The following is a 14,751-nucleotide window of genomic DNA, read 5'->3' on the forward strand; positions in this document are numbered from 1 at the left end:
AATGAAAGTAGCCATTGTTAATTGATAATAAAATGTCATCCATATATATAAAAAAATGAAATTACCAGTTTTCTGTCAACTTCATCTGTATTGTCATTGCTATAATTGTCAAAATGTATCTTACATTAATAATATGAATTGATGATTGAATCTCAATTAAATAAATCCTTGTTGTGTACATAGGAAAAAATGTAAAAAAAAAAAAAAAAAAAAAAAATTTACACATAAGTATATTCTTTTGTATTTTTGAAAAAAAGTTATTATTTTCCATTATATTATTGTAATTGTATATTCACTGAACGACACAAGCTGTTACGGAAGCCGGTAGGTGCCAGGTACATGTAGAAAAAATATTTTATCTGGCGGCCGCCAGATAAATAACTGGCGACTGCCAAATAAAAAGATCTGGCGGCTGCCAGATAACTTATTTGGCGGCCGCCAGATTTTTTTATCTGGCGGCCACCAGAAAATTATTTGGCGGCCGCTAGATAGGTTTCTGGCGGCCGCCAATTATTTATGTGGCGGCCGCCAGATAAATAATTTTTCTACCTGGCACCTACCTGCTTCCATAAGCTGTGGTATTGTTTACAGGAAGAAATTTGAGCATAGGCACGTAGATGGAATTAAAATCTGGGTTTTAAAGCATATTTGTATGTGTTTTCCCCCTCTTCACAGTCCGTTACGTCACAGAGGGAAAGTTAATGTAAATCTGTTTTGTAACATTGAATAGTTATCTTAATACAAAAAAAAAAAATCTTTCTCTTTCTTTCCTGCTATTGGATTGAGAGCGATATACTAGTATGATAACCATTCAAAATTGCAGGCTCCTTATCAATAATCATATTATATTATAAAGAAGATACTGTTTTCTATGAGGCGCCGTTTTGGTATTTACTGCCAAAAAGTGATATCACCTATTCGAATAAGTGATATCACCTATTTGAATAGGTGATATCACCTATTCGAATAGGTGATATCACTCATTCAAATTGAATAGGTGATATCACCTATTCGAATAGGTGATATCACCTATTCGAATAGGTGATATCACTTATTCGAATGGGTGATATCACTTATTCGAATAGGTGATATCACCTATTCGAAATGAATAGGTGATATCACCTATTCGAATAGGTGATATCACCTATTCGTGCTGAATAGGTGATATCACCTATTCGAATAAGTGATATCACCTATTCGAATAAGTGATATCACCTATTCAATTTGAATGAGTGATATCACCTATTCGAATAGGTGATATCACCTATTCGCATTTCTTACAACAACAAATAATGAATGCTCCCTTCCTCAAGATTATCTAGATTTTCATTGGAACCAAGCAAATTCGGGCTGCGTTAGGGTCTGTAAGTCTCGTCACGTGACTCGCGAGATTTTTCGATAATATTAAGTTCCAGGTACCTCACACATGGAGATGTGTATTGGGTTATGCATGTTTATGGTTTACACAAAGCGTATAAGGAAAGTTTAAGCAGTTGTACAAAGCCGAAGGATTCTCCGACTTACGATGGATAAATTGAGGGTCATAAAAGCTTGGGTGCGAGCAAGTAGGAGGAGAATTTCGATCGAAGTACAGGTAAACAAGTCAGAGAATGTCACCTGCTTCTTGGGTATTCTTGGGTGAAATAGAAGTCTTATATTATACATTTGTATCTGATTAGAATAGTTTTGTTATCATCATTCCAACTAATTTATTAACAGATTTTTCTTGAATTCGAGGATAATGATGTTATTACCAGCTGATTAAGGAGGAGTAGTGTAAGTGTCAGATGGGTACGAACGTCATCTTGTGACAGCATCACCTTTGTTTGGGTAAATAATTTGTTCAGAATACGCTTCATTTATCAACAAAAATTTAGCTGTTGCATGTCAGTAGGTCTAGTTTTTTAAGTATTCAATGTTTGAAAGCACTTATCAGGTCCAGTACAATCTTTTGATTTTACTATATATATAGCTTTATTAAGCTGTTCAGAATAGCTTAATTTAGCTATTTTATCACACTTTTTCTTAAATTTATACTTTTCTCAGCATGCACAAAAAGTCGCACCTTGGTGCAGTGATGATACTCAACCTTGAACTCATCTGAAATTGATGCATTTAAAACTCACTCATTAAAATCTCCTTGCATACATCATACATGTGATAATTTTTAGGCCCAAATACTGTACAGCAGTCCTCAAAATACAGGAATTTGGGTGAAAATACTGTACATATTGTTCATCAAAAAACTATACAAAAAACTGTAAAAAATATTGACCAAAAATCAATGTAAGAGGTTCATTTTTTAAGCTCTTCTGAGCCAAAGGCCCAAAGAGCTAATGCTATGGCCATTTGTGCGGTGTGCGTAAACTTTTTAGAATATGGGCCATAACTCAAGAACCCTTTCCAATGGCCAATTATTGTCAAATTTGTCACAGGGTATCCTTGGGCCAAGAGCTTCCGTTTACACTAAAACTAGGGTTGTGACCCTTAAACAAGGGGAGATAATTAGGAAAATAGAAACAAAAGAGACTTTGTACTCAAAGTTCTAAAAGTTTTTGGGCTACATATGCAATTGATAAGTTACTTCTTCAATGAATTTATAAAGGAGGCCATGCAATTATGGTCAACAAGATAATTGATTAATTCAGTACATTCAATGAGAAGCAATCATACTTATCCATGCCTCAATGCACACAAGGTAGTGGACAGTTACTCAAATAATAGAAATTTATCTTTTGCTTAAAAGTAATCAAAAGTTGCAAAGTTGGAGCTATCTTTGATTTTGCTTGTTGTTTCGATAGCCCATAGCACATATATGAATTTCAATAGTCAAATACATGCAACTTTTTGTCAGTATTTCTTACCAAAATAATTTTTGTGAAAAACTGCATATACATAGCTAAATCAAGCTATTTTGAATAGCTTAATAAAGCTAAATAGCTATTTCAAGCTATATAGCTAAATTAAGAGATTGTACTAGACCTGCTTATTTCCCAATCCCAACGATAAGACTTTCTTTATATATTCTGCAAATTCTCTCTGCATTTATCATTGAACAAAATTCATATGACTGCAATTATATGACCATATTCTTCAGTTTAGAGAGCATATTATAGAGGATATTTTGGTTAAAGTTTTGGTCTGTTTCATGCAGTGTTTGTAATATTCTTTCATCTTACACAATTGTATACATTAAGATTTATTTTATAGCTAAAGTACAAGAGAACTGCAGCATCTAAGACTACATGTACATCGACTTTGAATAATCTACCCGGTATATCCTCAAAAAGGCAACTCAAATACAGGTATGAAATTGATGTCACAAAATAAGTTTTTGGACTTACATTTACTCTTATAATTCATATACATATAAAGCATATAAAAATAAAAATAGAAAAGAATTAAAGGTTCATCAGGTGACAGTTCAATCATGTATGGAATATTATTAGGCCAAATAAAAAAATATGTGTGGTTCCCATTACCTGACCGTCCCTATTTTAGATCCCCAACCCTAAACTTTTTTTCGGCAATATTCATATTTATTTTCCGGAATTTTCCGCGATTTCCGTCATCCACTTCGGTATTAGTTTTAGTTCCAGCAATGGCGGCCTCCATGCAAAAATGGTTTCAACACGTAGTGCAAGTGTTTGATGGTGTTAAATCTAAAGCAAGCTAGCATGGCGTGGCAGTATACCATTTTCCAGCGCCATGTTTTTTTGTTTGTTTTTTTTTTGGTTGCCAAAATTAAATAAATATGCCCAAGAGTGGCGAGATTCAGTTAGTTGCTCTGTTTACAGCTGGTTTATAACAAGTGCATGCTGATTAGCCCCTTTATTATTTAATGCACGCAAAGGTGTGAAGTCAGGATAGGAAATCACTTCTCGCTTGAAAGCACACAGGCAGCTGGCCAGGTAATGTTTTTTGGAGTTAGGGGGAAGATAACATGAGAAAACATTTATTTGATTGCATTGATTACGCAAGAATTAGCCCAATGTGTAAGATAGATTAACTTGTAAACTATTAAATAATTTATATCAGGATCATTTCTTTTAAACCGAAAGTAGAAAAAAAAAACAGTTCATGAGGAAAAGTGAAAAAGAAGACTGCTGATTTTACATGAATAAAGTCAACTTGCAAAACACCAATATATATGAGAAATGAGCTTGGAAGTATGAAGTCTTCAATGAGGCAAAAAGGTTTCATGATAGGATTTAAAATTTTAATAATATTAAATATTTGTAATTCTGACAAATTTGAATGATTCTATGTCATCTTGCTTAGGTGATTTATTTTGTTTTAAACATTACTGTACAAAGTGTAGGTGTCACATTCTTTTCCTCCGACAGCTCTTAGCAGAACTCTCAAGTCTGTTTTCTAGTTTATAGTTCAGAATTTATTATTAAGTAAAATAAGAACTGTTCTGGATAAAAGTAATTAATTAATTTCATTTATAAACACTGATTTTAAAAAAAGGATGTTCACTTTGGACTTTATTTTTTACAAAAAGAAAAGATTGTGTTTTCATTATTTTTGATTTAAAAATATTTGTTTCATATTCATAACTAGGGTGCCCCCTGCCAATGTTGACTAGTATATTTAACGCCACATCGAAATGCCACTTATTTTCTCCTTCACTCTGTTCATCCACAAATAAAACATTTCTTTTCTGAACCATAGTTGGAAAAGACTGAATTCAAAATAAACAAAACATTTATTAGTTATGAGTTATATACTCAGCTCTTCACAAAATATTTCTGTTTTTTTGCATTCTATAATGTACAATTTTAGATTTTATATACCTGTATAAAGACTTCCGCAGCAGATTCCGGTAGAGAAATCATGATCTATATTTAAGATTTAATGTATAATGCTTAAGATATCCATTAATTTTACTTATAATATACAATTCTGAAATTAATATCATCCTTTAAAAACAAGGATAGCACATATCATCTTCGTAAACACTTAACATTCTAAAAAAAGAAAATATAATATCCAAATAACTGTTAAATAATTCAATTTGCTCATGCTGATTTTCTTCAAACATTGTATTTTCTAGATGAGTATGAACTCGAATGAATAGAATCAGCAAACAACTGTTTAAATACCCAAGACATTTTATTCACACATTAAAGCACATATCTAATCCATATGCTTAAGAGAAAACATATCTAACACTCTGCACATAAAATAGTTCACTTATGCTAACGAAAAGAAATAGGTATTATTTAGAAAAATTTAGAAAATCATTTTGTACAAAAAAAAAAAAAAAAAAAAAATCCCTACCTACCCTATTTTTTTTGGAGGTGTAACCGGAACCACACATATTTTTTTGTTTGGCCTTAATGCTGAGTTTCCAAATGCAAAATTAAGGGTATTCGATATATTCCATACAAGTTGTCAGTCATTTATTAGTGATTTATACAGAGGTTCATTTGCATATAAATGTTGATAACATTGTTTTACTGTCTTTATTAACTTGTAATACTAAATTTTATAAATTGACAAATTCATTCTTTTTAGAAAGTGCATATAATTTGGAAAAGAGACCATCAATCCACTGGGGGGTATCGCATGAAAGCAATGATTATAGAATATTGTAAGGCTGGAGGAGTTATAGTACAACAGGCAGGCAAGTAATGGTACTTTGTTCTGGAAATTTTTCGCCCCAGTTTTATTTTTCTCATTCTGCCCTCCTTACAAGTAGGTGAATTTAAAACGGGACAAATTCGAAGAAGGCAGCATATACCTTTTAAACACAAATGTGTCTGATCAAATTTGAAAAGGGCAAAATTGTTTTCAAGGGTGAAAGAGTGAATATTTTAAAAATTAGAATGGGGTGAAAATATCCAATAATACAGGTTATATGTATTAACACAGTACATATGCATTTCTCTTTTCTTTATAATGAAAATAATTTGTTCTGTAAAAGGACAAATTTTGTTCTGATTTGTATCAAATAAATATGTGCCAGATTTATTATTTTGCAGGCACCTAAGTTACCATCAGTTGTGTGTCAAGCTGTGCAAAAATTCTATGTCATGTTACAGAATCTTTCTTAAATACAGGTATATGTCTGCTCATCTGGCAATCTTAGGACATCACTGGATGGTTTTGTTTAAAAAGATTACAGAGTTAACACACACTTCCAGCATGAAGACCAGCCAGTTGCCTCACCTGTCCTGACATTGTTAAAGGTAAATGGTCCTTTCAGAAAAGGATCTGACAATGCAAAGGCTTGCTAATCAATTAAAGATTTCTATTTACTAATAGGTAATTAATTTGAATTTCTGTAGCTTAAAAATTTAATGATATGAATTAAAGAAAATATTTTAATCAAAATTATTTTTATTTCAGTACTTTGTGACAGTGAAAAGACATGGCTTTAAATTACTGTATCAGAGATCAATCCAGGTTATAAATCTGAGGAAAACAATAAAGCATCCACTTCGAGCTACTTATATCACTGCCTTAATAAGATGTCTGCATGTGTAACTAACAAAGGACAGTGACCAGTTGTAGCTATGATATCAGAGGGCATTCTGAAAAACACTCATCACTAAGAATAGAAAACTTCAAATGACTTTTGTATCAATCCTTTTGAATTTCATCTGGCTTGGAATTTCAGTAGCCTTTAGCATCCTTCAAGCATTTCATGAAGTACATGTACCAATTTGCAAGCATAAAATGTTTGAAATAAAAAAAAAATAATTTCTCTGCCAATTAACAGTGTCATAAGCAGTTGATTGATATCACAGTTCCACTGGCATAGTATTTGTGGTTGAATGGTGCCATTTTTAAGAAAACTTTTCACAAAAACCTGGAAAACATCAGATGGAAAGGAGCATCTACAAGAAAAACAGTTAACACTTTCTTGAATATTAACAATGATATATCATGCCCATTTACATCCTTTATATAAACTAATTAACCTAATCATAGAGAATTATGTACAAATTTGTCCTTTTGTGTATTTATAGTGTATTAAATTGATTTTACTAATTTATAAATATTTATGTTTTTCACAGTCATTAACATTTACAAATAGAAGTACACATAACATAAAAATATTACATGTTTAGTAGGATAACGTGAAATTGTTATACCACAAAAACCATCGCTGACCTCGCCTCGGTCAGCAATGGTTTTTAAGGGGTAAGAATTTTACATCACCCAAAATAAACAGGTAATATTTTTCTTGTCATAAAATGCATTTTAAAGAAAACATCAAGGTGAAATGAATGTGCAAACATTCTGCACAGTTAACATTTTTTATTACTGTATATACTGTTACCCGTAGTCATGCATTTTCAACCATTGGGATGTAATGTTTGGCATACAGTATGGTAATAGTATACACTTATCCACTGGCTGTGAGTGGGATAGCTCTTTTATCAAACCCGCGACAGGAACTATTCCCCGAGGGCTTGCCCGAGGGGAATAGTTCCTGTCAAGGGTTTGATGAAAGAGCTATCCCACCCACAGCCAGTGGATAAGCGTTTTATTATACTGATGTATATCATAATTTCTGAGGGTTGGACTTACCTGATACTACAGTTCGATAGTAAAAACATGAAAAAAAAAATTATAAAAGTTTTGAACAAGTATTTGGAATAAGATACCACTGCTAGAATGAGCTGAAATCCTGATGACGTCACAATGCTACTGAAGTCAGGATGACATCATAAGTCTATAGATTGATTACAGGAAATCAAAATTGGCGACAAAAATTGCATGAAAATTTTCCGAGGGGTGGATAGCAAAAACTATACCCCGGGGTATAGCTTTGCTATGTGTGGAAATTTTAAGACTATAAAGATAGTTATTTTACCTTCTTAACTTTATATAGGAAACATTTTAACAGAAGTATAATAATACTTGTTAACAAATTTTTTTAAACCAATCAAATTTGACTATTTAACATGAAAGTGTATCATAACAAATTTATCTAGCATAATGGTGCTGTAAGTAACCATGGAATGTGAGCTTGTGTGAACTTGATCCTGAATTATTAAGTTTTGATATTGTAAAAAAGAACTGTGCAGCCTAAACTTTAACTTGTACCTGATTTAAATGGAGTTCCGTCATTGACAACTTGGAAGTTGGAAGTTGTCACACTCATACACAGTATAATAACTGGGGGATCTGCTTCATTTGCAGATACATGGATAACACATTCACTCAAAGCACTGTCCCTTTTTCAGTACCTTGTGCAGCCCTGTAATATATAATGACAAATGGAGAAAAATGCCTATTTCAAGAAAAAAAGTCTGTCTCATAATTGTAGGAGTATTGGCAAGGGGGGGGGGGGGGTCATGAAACTTGGCGGTTAATCCAGTTTGTATGTGTAAATGAAAAATGCCTTCTTCTTTGTAGAATAAAAAATGATTATTTTTTGAGTGTTTGTGACCATTTTTATTTCCGAATAGACAGGGTAGCTTAATAGCCTACAGAATGAGCTGACCATTTTTATTGTAATTAAAAAAAAAAAAAAGAATGTGTTTTCTACAAAGATCATATGTTATAGACGTGGTATTCAACTTTGTATTCCCATGGTCGATGCATTTGGGTACATCTATTTTTTTATTTGCTTTCAATGACATCGCATTCAATATCCCAAACTCATGTATACCTGTCCAATACTCCAAATTATACCACTGTAAGCTAAGTCAATGCTTTAGATTTATGAAACCAATCTGTAGATAAGCGTACCTTTTGAATACAGACGATTTTAGAAAAAAAACGATTTAATTTTCCCTTTTTGCTTAAGTATGTTGGCTAATCTTGGCCCCCTCGGAATAGCTTGTGTTTACGTTATGTAATGAAAAAATAAAGCAATTAAACGCTATTTACCTGCATCTATCAATCCACTTTCTCCTCTTCTTTGCAACAATCGGGGATCAAAACAAACTGCAAGTTTAATAATTCCACTGCGATGCTTACAACTTAAGTAATCCATTGTCTCCAAGAACGCTCAGGTACCCGGGAGTTATAAAACGAAAGTGAAAGTCAACGAGACTTACAGACCCTTTGAATTTTCCTATAGTATACATGATAGATAAGTGTAATAAATATAATTTGTGAGCAAAACAAACAACAAATTCTACTGGGGTGCTTAAAACTAAATGCGAAGCTGTAATCTATTGTCTGCAAGAATGGTAAGTTATAAAACGAAAGTGAAAGTAAATGAGAATTAAAGCTATAGTCTTGGGAGCAGTTGTTATTTCATAAATAATTTGAATAGGTGATATCACCTATTCGAATAAGTGATATCACCTATTCAAAATGATTAAGTGATATCACCTATTCGAATAGGTGATATCACCTATTCGAATAGGTGATATCACCTATTTGATTTGAATAGGTGATATCACCTATTCGAATAAGTGATATCACCTATTCAAAAGGAATAAGTGATATCACCTATTCGAATAAGTGATATCACCTATTCGAATAAGTGATATCACCTATTCGAATAAGTGATATCACCTATTCGAATAGGTGATATCACCAATTCAAATCGAATAGGTGATATCACCTATTCGAATAGGTGATATCACTTATTCGAATAGGTGATATCACCTATTCGAATAGGTGATATCACCTATTCAGAAGCTGAATAGGTGATATCACTTATTCGAATAGGTGATATCACCAATTGAATAGGTGATATCACCTATTCGAATAGGTGATATCACTTTTTGGCAGTAAATACCAAAACGGCGCCTCATAGTTTTCTATCAATCAAAAAGTTATCCCATATTTTGCTTAGATTTTGTGTTAACTTGATGATTGAGAATGGTATACAGGTCATTAAGTGCATCAAGTACATCAAGCAGTCGCACGTTGTTCAGTGAATTTCGATGCTAGGAAGTGAAAATTTTCTACATTTTAAGCATGTAAAAAATGACTTCACAATCGCATTCGTTTACAAACAGCGCGGAGTTTCCCGAAAGTGACGGAGTTAGGGGGTTTGGCGATACTTCTAAACAGCTTCAGTACAATCACTTTATTTAGCTACGTAGCTTGAATTACCTACTTACAGTGAAGTCGCCAATTACAGGTTTACGATTGTTCTCGGTACTTTCAACCATGTAAACATTTACAATCAACATCCCTTGTACAATCACTATACACTGTAATTAGCTATGTGGCTTGAGTTAAACCTACGTACAGTGAAGTCGCCAATATACATACGGTCGATCGTCTCAGTTTCAGATCACTCATGTATTTTATCCCAAAATTTAGAAAATTAACATTAACAGAGCATCCGATAAACAAAATTATGACACACATATATTGAAGACAGAAGTGTTTGCGATTCTATGACAGACTTCGTTCGTTTTGTTCACTTCAGCATGGCTGATAAAAAGTTGTAAGTAACAATAAGAGCTGCAAAGTATGGCACATGCATTCATTTATAACTTAGAAATCATTCATAACGATCACTGCTCAAATAATTTCACACTGATTATCAAATCAAACTGTAGCAGTGTCTCCAATTGCGGTTCACGTACCTCATGACATGGAACATATCAAATTTCAGCATAGTCAATTATATTTTTATTATTCAAGACCTAATGGTAGCCTTGTATTTACTTAGAACTATAAAAGTATATCCAGGGAAAATATAAAAATTTAAAATTGTGTTTCCCTTGCAAAAAAAAAACAAACAAAAAAAAAGAACTTTTTACATGTATCCCCCCGCAAAGAAGTGAAGGATATAGCAACGCGCTTCTGTGTGGGTGGGTGGGTGAATGAGTGAGTGCGTACGTAACGGAAGTTTCGCAAGTGATAATTCATATCGGATCAATAAATGCTATTTTGAGAGGGGATGCTCCGCTTTATTGTGCCCTTGTACATGTTTATTTTAATATGAATTCAAGCAAAATAATTCTTTTGACTTCTCTTGAAGAATCGTCAGGCTACTGTAAAGAAAATTTTGCATTAAAGTATAATTATATTTAAAAGCTATTTCGTCATGCATTGATATAAAGACCTCGTGTTTTGTAAAATACAAGACCTTTGAGTCTTATAGTTTTCATTTACAAAATCCAGAATTTTCCTCTTTGGAAAAACTTTTTACATCAAAAGAGAAAGCATCTTCATTTCTTCGAGAAATTGGGATACGATCCAAGAGAGATGACCATATTGACGAGGAGTGCAGTGAATCTGGGTCCTGTGATCACGAAGAAGTCAAAGAGTGGATCAGTTATACCCGTGACTATAGAGACGTGGTAAGTTTTTATTTCAATAATATGTTTCAATATGTTTCGGTCAAATAAGACATACCTTATTTTATTAAAGAGACACCGTGACGGACAAACGGGAAAATTGACAAAAGCAGAATTTTTGCGAGAACAGGCACATTTTATTCAATTCTTGAAAGTACATGTATTAGGTTTCAGAAAATTACAGGTTTCAGAACCTAAAAAATCTACTTTTGAGGAGTAAAAATAATTTTAGTTTGCCCAAACACGAAAATATTGCTCCACTTCTTCCTCTTCAACTCGGCCGCGACTGACCTAAGTCGATAAAAAATGGGTAGCAACTATTCCTTCGCCATGCGCTCGGCGCTTTGAAGTGGAAGTTGCGGGTCCTTCGGATGAGACCTTAGAGACCGAGGCCCCGTGTCACGGCAGACGTTGGCAAGATAAAGAACCCTCACTGCTCAATGGCCCTGAGTGCAGAGTAAAGGTCAAAATTTGAAGACCTTCACCGGTATATGGTGATGTCTCTAAATGAGTGAAAAATTCTCGAATGGGACGTAAAACAACATACAATCAATCAATCAATCTTCCTCTACAAGGTACGCATGCGCAGAAAAGTTGAAGAAGTTACCATGGTGTCAATTCCATAGATATAAATGTCGGATGACCGAGAATTTTGATATAATCTTCAAAAAAGATGATCAGAACTTATTCCACACTTTTGATTGCTCCAATTCAATGTTGTTTACTAGTTTCACGCTAAAAATAAAAGACACATGACCTTGACATTGACGATAACAACCACGCCATAGATATGACTTTTCTTTTTCCGGCACTTACATTTTGCAGTCTTTTCTTGCTTTTACCGTGCAGTTGAGATCTCAAAACTTCGCCTTATTCCAATCTAATTAAAATTAGATGTTCCGAATCCGCTACCGCTTCTAACGGTAGCGGATTCGGAACATCTAATTTTAATTTAGATTGGCCTTATTCATATTTCTCATAAATCTTTAGCTGTATGATGCAATTATCATTAAAAGAAACACATGATATTGACTCACTATGTAACTTTAAATTTTAACCGATTACTTCTAAAAAATAAATCTTTTTAAAAACCACCAATATTCTTTTTATAAAGTCATTGATCGCTTTTTGAAAAAAAAAAATATTTAACCGCTTTCAGTTGAAATTTGGGGTAAATATCAATATGATGTACGATTTAGCTGCTATTTTATGGATTACCAACTTACCATGTAACTTTACAGTGTCAATGGATGAAAGACAGGCGATGTAACGAACGAAGCTGTGGAGCAGGCTATCGCTGTATAACGACTACTCGTGACTGTAGCCGATATAGTCATTATAAAGTGGGATGTACAGGTACATGTAATGTCTCGTATCTTGCAGCGAATGATGTCAGTATTAGTAATATTTTAAATAAAGAGAAAATAGTGAACTAAAGTTACAATTATACATATAGCAATGCTAGTAAACTATAGATACTTATATTTAATATGAAACATTCCCGCATTTGCAAGCTGACTATCTTGCATGTAATACTGAGTGTACAATGTTTATTATTTCTTCGTAAGACCAGCGATCAGATCAGATCGGGGTTGGTGGGGGGGGGGGGGGGGGGGTATGCCTTGGATAGGTTAATAGTGTCTGCGGTAGAGCCAAGTGAAATTCAGATAAATATCTTTTAGTCAGTATAATATATAAAAGGAAATGATAGTTTCTTTAGATGATAACCTTTTAAATCGAAATTCTTTAGTATGGTGACTAATTCAACGGAAATCGTTTTCGCTGAATTACACCCATGAAAACACATTTAAGGAGTAACGACTGAAAAATATCTAATTATTTCTGGAGGGTCATGGTAAACACGGTCTAATAAACATTGTTACGTCGCAATTTTTCCAACTTGTTGTACCTATGCAGGAGATAGGAACAAGGATATATTGGCATATTTGGGGGACAGACACATTACGTTTGCAATGAAATTTAAAGCAACCGAGAAAAATGTCGATTTTAAAAACTATTTTAACGATATAATATATCTTGGATATGGGCTGGCCCATAACAATTCCTGAAAAGAGGACAGATATAATGTATCATGTTTGATGTCTGGGGAGGGAGGGGGAGATATTTTTTTTAAATAGAGACATATGCTTTGAAATATATTTTTTAAATATATAGTTTACTGTAAGTGTTCATATTTTTGATAGGAAAGCAGAATGCTCAACAATAATCTTTGTAATTTTTGTTTAATTTTAATACGGGTTTGGTCTGTTTGAGATATGATTAAAAAGTAAAATCTGCTCTTCGTTCTCTTGAGAAGCAAATCCGAATTACTCCGATTCTGCATCTTATGTTCAATAAAACACAATTTCAATTGAATGTTTCTGTATTTTACTCATGTAAGAATGACACTAGCTAGAAGCACTTTGTGCTAATCATGCTAAAAGAGTTGTTTTTAATTCAACTTTTAAGATCAAAATTATTGCGATTCAGAAAATCTGTTTACAGCCCAAAATGACCTTATGACCTTATGCGCAATCTTATTTACCCTCCACCCCCACATTTTAAAACGTTTAATATAAATTAACATTCATGTTATTTACATGAAGGTATACAATTGCATGGTAATGAAAATGAATTCAAAATAATTGAAACTGAATTTTCTTTTATTTATTGGTAAAATATATATAATTTTCCATGTACTTAAATTTCCTTTCCGCATCAAAGATAAGAATTATCTTTATATAATTCTAAGGCATTTTGTAGACATGCAATGCATAAATCTTTTCAAATTTGACAAGTAAATTATATATGACAACTAAATTATTAGTTGCATATATATATAGACATAGATGAGTGTGCCAGTAATCCATGTCATCACGAAGGAACATGCCACAATTTATGGGACAGATTTACTTGTTCTTGTCCAGATGAGTATTATGGAACACAATGCGAAAACAGTAAGTGTATTTCATGTTCTTTTTCGAATCATTTTGGTATTAATACAGGTAATAGAAATCTGGGGTACGAAATATTTTTTCAATGTCTTCAAGAGAATATTAAAAGCAAAGAAAAAGGACGTTTTTTTAAAGAACTACAACTGTACATCGTTTATTATTTTACGTATAACTGCTTTGATTTTTTTAATCGACGTTATCAATTGGCAGTCTTAAACTTGGGTCATGTGTAACATGGTTTCGGCATACATGTATATATTATTGCTTAGGCCCCTACCATAGTTTACCATGGTATTTGCTATTGTTAAGCTCAAGCTTAATTTCACAATCCATCATTACATGAGAAAATCTTCAGTGGATGTAAATATATTTCATTTCCAGCAGTGAACTACTATTGAATTAACTGATATTTTAAGGTGTCATTTCACACTATTAAAAAAGAGTGTTAATTTCACAATGTGAAAATAACAACCGTAAGTACTTTTTTCCAATTCCCAAAGTTTTCAACTTGTTCAGACTTACTGTTCATGAGATTTTTTTTTATTTTCTCCCCATTCTTATGG

General features: G+C 32.9%; 1 long non-coding RNA gene across 1 annotated transcript; it reads left to right on the top strand.

The window, feature by feature from the left end:
* Positions 1-1,224: 1,224 nt before the first annotated feature.
* LOC133183734 (uncharacterized) lies at positions 1,225-5,629 on the top strand. The gene is made up of 4 exons (XR_009720713.1): positions 1,225-1,594; positions 1,720-1,830; positions 3,211-3,305; positions 5,524-5,629. It is a non-coding gene; the product is annotated as an uncharacterized LOC133183734 (long non-coding RNA).
* Positions 5,630-14,751: the final 9,122 nt, after the last annotated feature.

The sequence above is a fragment of the Saccostrea echinata genome, unplaced genomic scaffold (genome assembly GCF_033153115.1).
Source record: "Saccostrea echinata isolate AGI-Se365-2 ecotype Australia unplaced genomic scaffold, CSIRO_AGI_Sech_v1 ptg000009l, whole genome shotgun sequence".
Classification (NCBI taxonomy): Eukaryota; Metazoa; Mollusca; class Bivalvia; order Ostreida; family Ostreidae; genus Saccostrea; species Saccostrea echinata.